At 42.5% G+C, this 12,251-nt stretch overlaps 1 protein-coding gene and 1 long non-coding RNA gene across 4 annotated transcripts in view; both read right to left on the bottom strand.

The window, feature by feature from the left end:
• Window positions 1–548, bottom strand: part of Gpat4 (glycerol-3-phosphate acyltransferase 4) — a 39,658-nt gene extending 39,110 nt beyond the window's left edge. Inside the window, exon 1 of one of the 3 annotated variants that reach the window (XM_078031258.1) lies at window positions 528–548. The gene's annotated coding sequence lies outside the window, so the exon portion shown is untranslated. Of the gene's footprint in view, window positions 1–210; window positions 374–527 lie in introns of those variants that run through there. The other 2 variants (XM_005340319.5, XM_013365196.4) reach the window with 2 other exon arrangements.
• Window positions 549–7,857: 7,309 nt separating this feature from the next.
• On the bottom strand, window positions 7,858–11,148 carry LOC120884340 (uncharacterized). The gene is made up of 2 exons (XR_005726745.2): window positions 9,117–11,148; window positions 7,858–8,893 (listed from the first exon to the last, which is right to left on the bottom strand). It is a non-coding gene; the product is annotated as an uncharacterized LOC120884340 (long non-coding RNA).
• Window positions 11,149–12,251: the final 1,103 nt, after the last annotated feature.

Raw genomic sequence — 12,251 nt, 5'->3', positions numbered from 1 at the left:
CGGCAGGGAGGGCGCGCGGACCGTTCCACTGCGGGCCAGGGGGCGGCACGCTCCACCCGGCCGGGAATCCCTGGCAGCGGCCACGGTGCCTCCTGACGCCGAGTGGAATCAGCAGGGCGTTTGGCCCACAGGCCCTCGCTAGGAGCCCGACCCCAAGCCCCACGCTCGGCTCCCCGGAGGCCAGTGACCTTCAACGAGGGGCCGGCTTACCCCGACTCACCGACCGCGAGGCTCCAGGGCTCCCAAATCCTCCGCAGACAGCGCCTCCCGCCCTTGCCTGCCGCCGCTGGCCAAGGCGTGCGTAAGGACGTGCGCGCGCCCGCCTTTGTCTACGCCGCCTGACGTGAGCCCGCGCCCCGGCGCGGCCCTCCCACTGTCTGCCCCACGCCCAGCTCTCGCGCTTTGCGCGGGCGGGTCGGGAGAGGGAGTAGGGGGACCCCTCCAGTGCTGCCCCGCTGGTGGCGGGCGGCCTCTCGACGCGCTGAGCAGCGACCCCGCGAATGGGCTGGGGCTGAGGGGAGTGGTACCTGGTGTCCTGGGCCCTGGCGCACCTCCCGGATTCCTGATCTGATTTGGAGAGCGCTTCCGGAAGAGGGGCCCCACGTTTCTGAGCTGCCGAAGAGGATGAAGTCAGCCCTGTTACCGAGAAGGGGCTTGAGTCACTCGCTAAGTCACTTTATCATCTCGGGGCTATTTGAATACAACGAGATAACTCCATTTCGAATGTAGCTTAGTGCCCAGCACGCTCAAGAAATGTTAGCTGCCGCTGCCGCCACCACCACCAGCACCATCATCCCTGAGTCTCATATGCCTTAATAGTAAAGCCAAGGAATTAAGAATATCAGTGTAGACGGCCTTCACGTTCCTTCACAGTGTCGATTTAGGACTGATGTCTTATTAAAGTCAGCTGGTTCTGATGAATTTTGCGGTTGTATTTCTCACAATCTTTTCAGATTTCAACGCCTAATCCAGCTTTATAACGTCTCCCCTAAAGTTAGCACTGGGTATGAATCCAGGGCTTCCCTTTATAGGCAGGCGCTCTACCACTAAGCTACACTGCCGCCCTTTTTCTTTAAGTCTTTTATTTTTTTCTGCCTTCAGTACCAGGCCCTATCCCTGCCCCTAGTTTATTCTGCATATTGCTGCCAGATCATCAGTCCGTGCTAAATAATCTGATAAAATCTTGAGGGCAAAATTCACATTCTTTAACATCAAAATCTATTTATAAGAATGCTGTTTCTGCTCCAAAACACTGAACCACTAGTCCCCACTACATGTTATCACACTCCTTTGGGGCTTAACACATATTCATTATGTCATCCACTCAATTAACAAGGCTTTATGGAGTTCTCATTATATGCCCAGGTTTGGGGATGGGGGCATGCCAATGATACGTAGCTGAATAATGCCTGGCCATATTTAATCTCTAGCTTTATTAAATTCTATAAGATACTGGACATTGTGCATCCTCCACAGTGTTAGAGATAGGGTTTTTAAGTAACCATCCCCATCTTCATTGATTCTTGGTTTCTTACATTGGGTCCCCTTTTCTCCCCACAGAACCAGTCAGATCTTAAAAGTAGCCCATCCGCTATGGTTTGAAAGTGGCTCATCTACCCAAACTCATGAAGTTTAATCCCCAAAGTCATATGTTAAACATAATAAGAGTGTAGAAACTTAATCTGACTATGGTATATGGAGGTGGGACTTTTGAGAAATGATAGGGTTTAGATTTAAATGAAGTCATTTGGGCAGAGCACCACCCTCCATGATTACATTCTGATGGCTTATAAGAGGAGGATCAGAAGCTGGGTGCAGTGGTGCACACTGGTAATCACAGTGACTCAAGAGGCTGAGACAAGAGCATCTCAAGTTCAAGGCCAGCCTCAGCAATTTACTGAGACTGTCTCAAAATTAAAAGGACTGATGATGTAGCACAGTGGTAAAGTGCCCCCTAGGAGGCTAGACCCACAGACACAGACACAGACACATGTAATCCCTGTCTTTTGCCATGTGAAGCCTTGGGACTCTGCCAGCAAAAAGGCTATCACCAGCACAGAGCTGATACCAACTCCATGACCTTGGACTTTCAAAATTTCTGGTTAAATAAATATTTTTTACAATAATGAAAAGATGACATATATTACAGTTCTTTGTATATAATAGTTTTGAAATGGAAAAATATTTCACACATATGAGAAGTTCACCAAGAATCATATTGATTCTCAACCATTCTCAATCATATTGATGGCTCAACCATTCAGCCACATCCCCAACCTTATTTTGTATTTTATTTAGAGACAGGGTCTCACTGAGTTGCTTAGTGCCTTGCTTTTTATTGAGGCTGGCTTTGAACTCGAAATCCTCCTGCCCCAGCCTCCGGAGCTGCTAGGATTACAGGCATGAGCCATGATGCCTGGCCTTGAATGATTCTTTACTCAACTAAATAGTACACTCAGTTGTTGAATATTAACACATATTTGTGAGAGTACGCATATTCACTTGGAAATTCTCTAAATTTCTTTAGTGCAAGAGGGCAATCAAATTTCCTCCCAAGAGAAACTGGGTTAATATGGTTCCCTTAGGTTCCAGAGATATGTTTGCAAAGGCCAATAATCTGGGCAGATCTTTGTCACATTCATTGCTAGATGCAAGAAATACAAATAAGACAAAAGTTGAAAAGCTAGACGCAAAGAAGATTTATTTGTGGCAAAGTCTTCTGCCCACAGATAAGGCTTATAACCACATTATATTTCTTATCAGTGTAAATTTGGACTGTCTTTAGATTATTATTGAAGTTATATTCACATTCTAGAATGTAAATATGCTTGTACTTCAGAGACTATCTGAGGAATGTTAAAAGCTGGTTGAAAGATGGTCAATTAGAAGAAAGGGATCACAGTGTTTAAGGGCCCAGTGAGAGATTTAATAATCTCAACTGTATCCTAACTTTGAACTCATTTCCAAACTGTACTACTAGTACTACTAGAATCAACATATTCTCTGTTGTATGTGCACAGTGCTATGAACTTGGAAAGATATTCCCTATACCATCCATATGCTGTATAACCCCTCTCCCTTCCATAGTTATCTTCACAAGTACAAAGCCTTTGAGATTTGTTAAAAGGTAAATCCACAATTGTTACCATACTACCAGTAATATTAACACTCCTTTCCAAGTGCCAAGAGAAAAAGCCAAATAAAAGCACAAGGAATGTTCCTCTTTAAAAAAATCTTAATTGTGGTAAACTAAATATAACAAGATTTACCATCTTCACCATTTCTTTTTATTGGGGGGTGGGGTGGTACTGGGGAATGAACTCAGGGCCTCATGCATAATAAGCAAGCACTCTATCACTGAATTACACCCTCAGCCCCTGCCTTAACCATTTCTAAGTGTAGTTTGATAGTGTTAAATATATTTACACTGTTGTGAATCTTCAAAACCTATTCATCTCAAAAATACTGAAACTCTGTATTCATTAAATAGAAACTTTCCATCTCCCTCCTCCTGTTCCCTAGTAGCTACCAGTCTGCTTCATGTTACTGTGAGTTTGACATACAAGTTAAATCAGTAGTTAAGTTGTGTTTTGTTTTGTTTTGTTTTGTTACCAGGGATTGAACCCAGGGGTGCTTAACCACTGAGCCACATTCCCAGCCCAGTAGTTGTCTTTTTATGACATATTTCTCCTAGCATAGTGTCCTCAAGGTTCATCCATGCTGGAGCATGTGTCAGAACTTCCTTTTTTAAAAATGCAGAATAACATTCCACTGTATGTATATACCACACCTCTTTATTCATCTATCAACGCACATTTGGGATTCTGATTTCAATTACTTTAGACAAATACAATCTAAAGTAGAATTGTAAAATCACATATAATTATATTTTCTTTCCTTTTTCATTTTATTTATGTTTGGTGCTGAAGATAGAAACCAGGTCCTGTGTATGTTAGGCAAGTACTCTATCATTGAGTCACACCCTCAATTTTTGTAAAAAGAAGAAAAGGCATGCATGGTCTGAAGGACTCTGGAAATGTGATATACTTTTTTCCCCCTCCAGTGCTGGGATTGAACCCTGGGTTTCATACATGGAGGGAAAACTCTCTACTAATAAGCTACACCTTCACCTCTGATACACCACAAAGTTCAACTTGCCAAGAAGTTATCTGAGCTGGGTGTGATGGCACACACCTGTAATCCCAGCAACTTGGGAGGCTGAGGCAAAGGGATCACAAGTTTGAGGCTAACCTAGGCAATTTATCAAGATCCTGTCCCCAAAATAAAAAAGGACTGGGGATGTAACTCAGTGTTAAAATGTCCCTGGGTTCAATCCCCAATACTGCATCAACAACAATAAAACAGTTGGCTGAACAGAACATCCTCTTGGGTGAATATGGTAAACTACTCCTCTTTGTTTAGCTTACCATTTTCTAAAATTCCTTTCCAACTACCATCATCACTTCCATTAAAACCACTGTTGCCTTCTGGAATTCTCAAGGTAAGAAAGTGGAGCTTCTAAATTATTTAATAATTCAAGAAGTCTAGTAGAAATCACACATAAACCTGAAACAATAAGCCACTCAAGTTGACTGAAATGTAATTTCATATCTTGTGGACTAACTTCTCAACCATAACATGAAGTTGCATCTTCTCTAACAATCTTAAGTACCTCTAGCATTGTCTAATTGGCTATCTCTCTGTATGTTTGGCTCCCCTTTTCATGGAAATGTGCATTAAGTACTAGTTAAATTCATTATTTTATTAATCAAATATATGCTTAATTTGTCTAGTGTGTGATAATTATTGTGCAGTTTTCATTTATTCAACAAACATCTATTGAGCAAATACTGTATGCCAGTTGGGGATAGAAGATATATGAATAAAATGGAAATGGTTCCCTTAGGTTCCAGAGATATATTTGCAAAGGCCAATAATTTTATTCATATATCTTCTATCCCCAACTGGTATATAGTATTTGCTCAATAGATGTTTGCTGAATAAATGAAAACTGCATAATGATTGCCAGGCACTAGACAAATTAAGCATATATTCGATTAATAAAATAATGAACTTAACTAGTACTTAATGCACAAAGTTTGGTAGACAATACTTGGGGTGTGTGGGAAAAAGAATAAAAGGGGCCCTTATGAGCAAAAACATGAGAGTTCATTAAATCATAACATCACCCAAATAGGAAAATTTGTAATAAACTAGTGTGTTAGTTTTCCATCACTAGGACAAATGTCTGAGATAATCAATATATAAGGAGGAAAGATTTACTTCATCTCAGCTTCAGAGGTTTCAGTTCATGGTCAGTTCATGGTCTGCTTGCTTTGGACCTGTGGCTAACACAGTATATTATGGCAGCAAGAGCCCGTGGCAGAGGAAGACTGTTCACCTATGGCAGTGAGTTAGCAAAAACAAAGACCTGGTGGGGCCAGTGTTCCAATATTCCCTTTAAATAAGGCAGATCCCCAGTGACCTAACTTCCTTCTACCAGGTCACATCTCTAAAAGCATCATCAGCTGAGGAACAAGGCTTTAACACATGAGCTTTGGGGGAACAATTAAGATCCAAACCATAACAACCTGTTTATCTTAGTCTGGACCTTTCAGAGGTCAAGAAAGACCTAGACCACTTGTTTTTGTTTGTTGAGATTATTACTACATTTTTTAAAAGGCATGGCAGGATTATAACTGGCATATGGTATACATGTATATTTACAGAATTGACAATTTTAATGGAAAAATGTCAATAAACTTCTGCTATTTGCAAGATAAGGCTTTATGAAAATGTCAAATATTATTTCAAAGTGCACTTCAGGCACTGTGCACACTAGTAATACTACCAGCTTTACACACCAATAATACCAGCAACTCAGGAGGCTGAGGCAGGAGAATCACAAATTTGAGACCAGCCCTAGTAACTTAGTGAGACCTTGTCTCAAAAAAAAAAAAAAAAAAAAAAGGCTGGGAATATAGCTCTGTGGTAGAGAGTCCCTGGGTTCAATCCCCAGTATTGCAAAAGTAAAGCCAAGTTAAAGTAAGAAGAAAGAAGACAAGAAATAATAACAAAGTGCACTCCAGGCAATGTGGTTTGACAATGTGAAATTCAAAGCTGAACAGTGTTGGCTAGGGGGTGTAGCTCAGTGGTAGAGTAGGAGGGCCTGAGTTCACAATCACCCATACCACCACCAACAGAAATAAAGCTGAATATGGAGCAGCATCTTTTTTTTCATTCCTGTTAGTTTTCTGTGGCTGTATGTATAACTTTATTTGAAGATAATATCAAAAGTCTAAATCCTGACTCTCTAATGGGACACCTGATCCAACTGGACTTCCAGTATCTCCCCCTCAACTGATTGTGTTTTTTCTGATGCTTATGGAGATGTAGATTTCACAAACTCTAGATTGGTATATACATACACACACACACACACACACACACACACACACACACATATATACACACACACATACATACACTTGACCACACCTTGTAGGAGTAAGTCATAGCTGGCAACTTGTTTTTTCTTGGATTCTTACTAGCACTTTTGGGAGTTATTTTGTTATTTTTGGTGCTGGGATGGAACCCGGGTCCTCTCACATACTAAACATGGAATCTGCCACTGAGCTACATTCCACCTCTTGCTAGCTTTACTTTGAGAATGATACCCAATTCTGACATCATGTGTTATGGATCCTCCTGCCCTGTTTATAATCATCCCTTAATGAAGTCAGGGCTATTAGAAGGTGTGCGGGGGATCAAGAAAGGGCTATTAGAAGGTGTGCGGGGGATCGAGAAAGGGAGGAAACACACGTGATTCCAACAGCAACCCTTATCAGACAAGGGAGCTGCAACTGTGTTCGTACTGTCCCTGGAAGCCCATGGGTTTGGCTGCTTCTATCTTTACCCTGTTAACCACCTGGCAGGACATTCTGGCTGTTTTATACAGGGAGACTCAGCTAGAATAGGTCCTTCAGGGAAAATAATAAAGCAAATGTTGCCTACTCAACCACTATGACTGCGCTTATATAGCCTGCTATTAACACACACAAAAAAAATATAGCCTAAGAAGTTAAAGATCAGATATTAAGATTTTTTTTAAAAAAAACTTTTATTTAAAATGTGTCATCTATGAGTAATAACCTGAGAATGAACAATCTCTGAATAAAGGTCAAAAACTTTCCATGACTAAAGCTCTCAGAACATTGTACACTTAAGTTAGAGGCATACTTGGCACAAATACTCATGTATTATCTAACATTTGTCCTAAGCTCCAAGGGGTTGACCAGCTTGGGGACCAATAGAGTACAAGGTAGTCCTGTCCTAGCTTTCCCATGTCCTGAGGGAGGCAAATAGTTCAATAAACACTTTCACTACAGGGCAATAAGTACACAACAGGGAAAGTTGGGGGGCCTTAGGAGCCAAGTTCTAGGTAAATTGCCCTCAAAAAAAAAACCCCAAAACCAAAACAACAACAAAACCCTGTTCTAAACGACTGAAAAGTGTGTGTGTGTGTGTGTGTGTGTGTGTGTTATAGTCATCTGTTTTAAGATAGGCAGAGAAAGTTACCCAACTCTTAGATGAGAAAGGAGGGGAAGAAGGGTTTACTGCATGAAGCCCAGCAGATGTTTCAATGAACATTTCTTTTAGCAAAAGCTGACAAAGCAAGACTGTTTCAGGTTACAGAAAACTAGTTGGTGCCATATGGAGAGGTAAGTATAATTGCACAATTCAGTGTGGCATTTCTCCTACTTTCAGTGTAAGTGACCCTTTCCCAACCTCTGGAACACAGGCTTGCCCAAGCCCTCATGGGTCATCTTGGTCTCTACAAACATTGTCTGCTAGGTCTTTCAAAAAATTACATATAAAGTCTTTATTTACATATCTTCTGTTTCCTGCTTGCTCCAAAGGCTTCCCAGCAATGGGAAAGGTTGTCCAACTGGGAATCTTCCTACAGGAAAACAGCTCTCTTGGGTCAGGAAGTGAGCCTGCCCACGTGAGAGAAGAATGCAAGGCATTCCAGGCCTTCTGCAGGGGCTATGAGTTGGGTCAATCCTGTCTCCCACAATGAATTCAGGTCAAGAAGAGTCTGAAAACAGTTCCAGGAGAGATAGAAAACACGCACATCTGGGCAAAAAAAAAAAATCAGGCTTCACTTAGACAGTAAAAGCAATCACAGAGGGATCAGCTTGACTCTAATGAGCAGGACTGTGAGACTGGCACCAAGCGGTCAGTAGTTTTGCCCTTGATTATTGTCCCCCAAATGCTGAGCACAACTGAAACCAAAACTGAAGCAAAACTGGAACCATACTCGACGGTTGGGGGACTTCTTGGCAACATCTCACCTGCATCAAAGATGGGGCCCATAAACATCGGTCACTTCTTGGAAAGAGCCCCCAGCATTGAAGGCCATGTGCATCCGCATCCACACCACCTCCTGCAAGCCCTGCGGTTGCACCCATTCGGTGCCCCGCAGGAAGGCCTCTGCTCAGAGCACTGCTCCAAGCACACTCCCTGAGTCTGCACTCGCCTCTGGAATCCCCTGGGGTCCTTCCATTGGGTGCAGAAGTCCAGGGAGCAGGTTGGTGACTCTGGTGACACCGGTGATGGTGGTTCAGGGAAACTGGGCACCGGACACCAGCCCTCCTCAGGGGCTCTGCCCGCAGCATCTTCAAATGTGTGTACGGATATCAACGAGAGCCCTCTCGTGTCTGCAAACACCACTTGCTTCTTGGGTCTCTGGCGTTCAGGAGGTCCTGCCAGGCATGAGCGGAACGACAACTGGGGTTGCAGCTCCACTTCGCCAGGCCGCAGCTGCCGCCCGAAAAATGGACTGTGGGTGAAGCGGAGATGCATGGGGGTATACAGGGAGCAGCAAGGGGACCTTTGAGAAAGGGGGAAGGAAGTTCAGATGTGAGGGCGGACCCGCATTCTCAACTGCCTCTGCCTCCCTCCAGCATCACAGTATTCCCTCCCCCGCCACCCGGTTGGCTCCCTCACCCCCAAGAGTCTGATGAAACTGGATTAAAAAAAAAAAAAAGATAAAAAGATGCTGTGGGTTGAGAGCCAAGTGACAGCCATCAGTTTCTACAGACCGGAGGACTTACCCACTTCACTCCAGGCAGCAGTGCGTGGCAGGGGCGTGGGCTCCTCTAATCCGAGACCACTTTCCCCAGCAGGAACTATTTATTTAGCCCTGACTCCAAAGGACCAGCAGAACTGAAATAGTGGCCCCTCGGAGGCAGCCAATCAGAAGAGCCTTTCACGTCCTAAAACAGTCAGCTGGGGAAAGAAAAAGGATGTGACAAAAAGTGTGACTCAGACACTCTGCCCAGGGCTACCAGCACTCCACTCCTGCGGGGGCAGCCTTGGTCCCTCTTCCTCTTCTGTGGTGGGGATCTGTGATCAGGAGGGAAGGAACAGTGATGGACAGCTCTCAGCTGTGGACAGATTTTTGAGAAAAGAGAAGTTTCCCAACATACTGCATGTAGAATTTCCAAGGGATCTCAAGGCACTTCTCTTTCCTCTGCCTCTTGTTTTTCTGGATTATTACAAAATAATTGTAATATTTTGGGGGGCTTTTCTCAAACTCCTGGTTTCTCTTCCTTCACATTTTTGTTCACATTTTGTTCACTGCCTCCTAGTCTGTTTCTAGTTGGTGCTCTCCATATCCCTAAGGTGTATCCAGAGACAGGAGGATCACTGAGTGGCACCGACAGAGAGAACTCCTCCAGTGATCCTTAGGCACTGGGTATCTGCTTGAGTTTTTTTGTGGCCAGTGACAAGGCTGTAAGATGCCAAAGTTCATGGTAAGGAATCCCACCTGGTATGCCTAGGTGCCACTGGTGGGCTGCAGCCTGTGCTGGAGATGATCTGATTGTCTCCAGTGACGGCCAAAACTTTCCTGGTGTTCTTTTTTTCTTTTTCTTTTTGTACCTGGAATTGAACCCAGGAGTGCTTAACCACTGAGCCACATCCCCATCCCTTTTTTAGAGGTAGGGTCTCTCTGAATTGCTAAAGGTCTTGCTAAGTTGCTGAGGCTGGCCTTGAACTTGTGATGCTCCTGCCTCACCGTCCCAAGTTGCTGGGATTCCACGTGTGTGCCACTGCCTCGCCCAGCTGCTGGTGTTTTTTAATCTGTATCCTTCTGTTTAGTTTGCAGACCCAGTTTATTCTCTATCTTGAAATTTTCATGTGCCTGGAGTGCTCAGGGCTTTACATTTTTTTTTCACTTTGTACCTCTTCATTAGAGGTCTTTACCCAATTTTAACAATTATTTATTGTCTTATGTGAATAGCTCCCAAGTCCGTCTTTAGCCCAGTCCTTTCTCCTGTGCGTCACACTCCTGTGTAATGTTTGATTTCATTGATCTGATTGGTGATAACACCAGTGTGTTTCCAGGATAATTTTCCATATGTATGTTATATTTCAATTTAAAAAATCAGGTGGTACATGTCTGTAATCTCAGCAACTCAGGAGTCTGAGGCAGGAGGATCAAAAGTTCAAGGCCAGCCTCAACAACTTAGTGAGAGCTTATCTCAAAGTAAAAAATAGAATAGGGGCTGGAATTGTAGCCTAGCACATGTGAGGCACTGGTTTTTATCTTTAGCACCACATAAAAATAAATAGAAGTATAAAAAATACAATAACATTAAAAAAAGGGGGAGTTGGGGATGTAGGTCTGTAGTGGAGCATTCCCAAATTCAATCCCTATATTTAAAAAGAAGAAGAAGGAGGAGGAGGAGAAGAAGAAGAAAAAAAAAAACAATTAAACACAGGAAGGAGGTAAAAACTGGAAGGTAGTTCATTATACAGCAGTTTGAAAATGTTATGCATGCAAAAATGGTAACAAATAGTTAGGCAATGTGCATTTTCCACTTAAGATAGAGTGGACGTATTTTCTTGTTATTATATTATAGATTAGTTCAATTTTTTCCCTGGTACATAGTCTTTCATTGTATGGGTCTACCATACTCTATTAGAGACATTTAGGTTGTAAATATTTTTGCTTATAAAATGGTGCAGCAAACACTCTTGTGTATGCATATTTGTGTACACATGTGAGAACTTTTCCATGACCCATATTTAGAATGAAGCTGTTCAAAAGGGATACACTGGGAGTGTAGCTCAGTGGTAAGGTATCTGCCTAGCAAACATAAGGCTCTGGGTTGGATCCCCAGCACTATCAAAAAAAAAAAAAAAGATGTATGCACCTTTAAAATTCCAATAGGCAAGCTTCCAGAAAGATGTAAAAATTTATACTTTCACCAATAGCTTTCAAGAGTTTCCCTTTTCCCATGTCTTCACCATAATCCAAAATGATCAAACTTTAAAATGCTTACCAATATGATAGGTGAAAAAAAGTACCTCATTATTTTTTGGTATACAATGTATATGTGAACTTTGGAAATCAGTGGTTAGTTCTCATCCGCATCCACTGCCTACATTTTTGAAAGAGGTAATGGGGACATAATCTGCATAGAGCTTGTTTGTGTCATCTTTATCTTCATAATGTTTTCAGGACAACCCCACACAGGTTCTGCATGGGGCATTCCTTATTCCTTCAATTCAGAAAACGTTGTTGATCCTGGTATCAACACACACATCTGGAGTCCCCATCTCCTTCATGGCAAATTTCTGGATTTCTCTGAGTAACTGAAGGGCACATTTCTTAAAGTTCACTTCATGAATGTGCTTATGAATCTTGGTGGTGTAATCTAAGGTCACCCTCTAATATGCTTTATTTTATTTCTAATATTCTTCGTTTTCATTTCCTACTTTTTCATGATCAGATTTGAGGATTATTTGTTTATTTATTTATTTGTTATTCAATGTGCTAGGTATTCTGATTTCCTTGTTGTCTAGATAGTATGTTGTTCTCATTTGATAATTTTCCCATTTTATTTTTCTATTTTCTTTAGTTTTAATCTTTTGTGCTGCCCCCCTCCCCCAAAATGCATGTAAAGATTGTGCATTTTCCACAAAGAAAATCTATGTGTTTATCCACAGTGCTTTTTGGGGGGTGGGGTATGGGTTTTGCTCTGTAGCCCAGGCTGGTTTTGAACTCCTGAACTCTAGTGATATTCCCATTTTAGCCTTCCCTGCTGAAATTATAGGCATGTGCAACCATACTCAACTGCTTTTCTTCTCTCTCTTTTTTCCTCCCTCCCCTCCTTTCTTCCTCTCTCCCTTCTTTTCTTCCTTTCTTCTGCTGGAGGTAGAACCCAGGGCCAAGGACATAC

This window comes from Ictidomys tridecemlineatus, chromosome 14 (assembly GCF_052094955.1).
Source record: "Ictidomys tridecemlineatus isolate mIctTri1 chromosome 14, mIctTri1.hap1, whole genome shotgun sequence".
Classification (NCBI taxonomy): Eukaryota; Metazoa; Chordata; class Mammalia; order Rodentia; family Sciuridae; genus Ictidomys; species Ictidomys tridecemlineatus.
The sequence above is the reverse complement of the archived record's forward strand: the minus strand, read 5'-3'. Positions and strand labels throughout refer to the sequence as shown.